Genomic DNA, 2,348 nt, shown 5'->3' with positions numbered 1-2,348 from the left:
AAAAAAAAAAAAAAAAAATCCAAGTTAAAACTGTATTTAATAAACTGGTTCAAAAATCAGTAATGTTACTTATCCCATTTTGTGTAAGCCATTTCCTCTGCAACAGAAAGCATGCTACCGTCAGCTCTGTGTATGTGATAAGGCAGTGGAGACCAACAGGAGAAGCACTACTGCTGAGTGCCAGTGAATGCAGACGTGTTTCTCATTCTTTAGAATGATGTGGTCACCTCAGTAAAGATACTCAGACATGCAGACAGTACCTGTGCAGAATTCCTTACCTCACAGTTTATCATCTTCTTTGTAGGCTAAAATGTCTAAGAAATATAATTGTCTTTTGTTTCTAAAAGTTTATTTTACATTAAGTATGTCTGTATTTCTAGGCTTTAATTTCACAGAGACATCAATGAATAAATAGATGGACTAACAAAAAGTAACAAATTGTAGGTTTTTGGGCTTTGTTTGTTTTGGTTTTGTTGGAGGAGAGGCAGGATCTCACTATGTAGCCTGGCTAGTCTGAAACTTGCTGTGTAGACCAGGCTGGCCTGAAACTAAAAAGAGATCCTCTGCCTCTGCCTCCTGGGTGCTAGGATTAAAGGCCTGTGTCACCAGCCTGGCAGAATAACAGATTTTAATATGTGGATTCCTTCAAAAGAATTAAAATATCTAGGGAAGTATAATTTGCTATTTATCTGTAAATACTTGCGCATACCTCAATTTTTTATTAATGTTTAAAATTACCATACAAAATAGGTTTCATGATTCCTCTGTCATGTACACTGTGTTCTTACTGCTTCTTCTCGCCCACTGCCTTGTCTGCTTTTCTTGTGCTGATCCCTACTGGATAATAAGGAATAGCCTGCCTTTTGCCTTCATGTCTCATGTATTATATTGCCGTCTTTTTTTATTTCCCTCATATTGTTTGCAGATATAGTTAGATGGTGTTTTTATGGTTACTATATGTATTTCATTATTTTTCTTTTTATTAATCACATTTTACTATTTTTAGTTCTCATTCAACTTTGGGCTATCTTAGTTTCTTCAGCTTTGAAGAATAAGTTAAAATTTTCTTCTGGGTACCAGATTGATGGTCCAGTAGTTAAGAACACTTACCAGATAGCCCAAGCTGGTCTCCTAATTGTAGTAATCCACTTGCCTGAGCTTCTCCATGCTAGAGTTACAGGCAAGCATCAGCTGCATAGCTATGCTGTAAGGCTTTTGTGTTTTGTTAGTTTGAGACAGGGTTTCTGTGTAGCCCTGACTGTCCCGGCACTCACCCTGTAGGCCAGTGCAAGTGCTCCCTACATCTGGCTTGGGCTGTACGTTTTAAACAAGGGGAAATGTTTTGCTGGCATATTTTTTTTCAGTTATTTTATTGGGTTCTTATACCTCTATGTCCCATCAAATGGTTATTCCACCCTCATCCCTTCCAACCTCCCAACACGAAGTAGGAGAGAAAGGTTCGAGGGGAAAGGGGGCGCAGACCTCTTTACAGGACTTTTTGCTGATTAGGGACGTTAAGTTCCTTAGGGCAAATTTAATCTTCATCATCAGGATACCTCCAGCTCCTTCCTCTGCTCACTGGACAAACAGAAACAGAGCACCAGGAGCAGCAGCCTTCTGGGAACTCGTGCCCCACGCACGGGATTCCCGAATTTATAGTCTCTCAAAAGTCCCCAGATCGCAAATGTCAAAACTATCTGCAGCTGGCAAAACCACGCCCCCGCTAGTGCACAAGGCAAATCATAGTCACCTGCTGTGAAGCAGCCGCTTACCCCACACCTGGGACTAAAACCAAAACGTATTCACATACCATAACTGGGGTTTTAAAGAAATGAAAACTCTTGCTACCATGTTTGGTTGTAGGAAGCTGGCTCTGGTAGCACATTCCTGTCATCCTAGTACTTGAGGGGCAGAAGCACAAAGACGTAGTGAGCTTGACGCCTGATTGACCTACATGAGACACTGTCGCAAAGATGAAAAAAGGAAAAGGAAGCGGAGAGATCTTTGATTAGTCAGCCACATTGATAGGAAGGAGAAACAGGCAAGAAATTGAGGACACTAAAGTGATGAGAAAGAACTAACTGGTTAAGTGTTGTGCTGCAAGGGTCTAGTTTGATCCTGTGCACAGCATGCCATATGCTTTAGTCAGAGTTAGATTTAATTCTAACAGTTCTTTCACCGCATCTATGCAGTGGTAGTGGGGGGGCGGATCACAGGGGGTTCCTTACTCTTTCAGTAGAGGTTGTGTGGTGTGGGAACTCCCTATATGTTGCTCAGGTTGGCCTCCAGTTCTTGCCTCAAGAAATGCTGCTCCTGCCTTAGCCTGAGTAGTTGTGATGCAGGTGTGT

At 41.5% G+C, this 2,348-nt stretch overlaps 1 protein-coding gene across 1 annotated transcript in view; it reads left to right on the top strand.

The window, feature by feature from the left end:
- The window catches only part of Trappc6b (trafficking protein particle complex 6B), a 17,871-nt gene that overhangs the window by 13,709 nt on the left and 1,814 nt on the right, over window positions 1-2,348 (top strand). The gene's annotated exons all lie outside the window — the stretch shown is intronic.

Source organism: Mus caroli, chromosome 12 (genome assembly GCF_900094665.2).
Source record: "Mus caroli chromosome 12, CAROLI_EIJ_v1.1, whole genome shotgun sequence".
Classification (NCBI taxonomy): Eukaryota; Metazoa; Chordata; class Mammalia; order Rodentia; family Muridae; genus Mus; species Mus caroli.
Note: the sequence above shows the minus strand (reverse complement) of the source record. Positions and strands in the feature narration are given on the sequence as shown.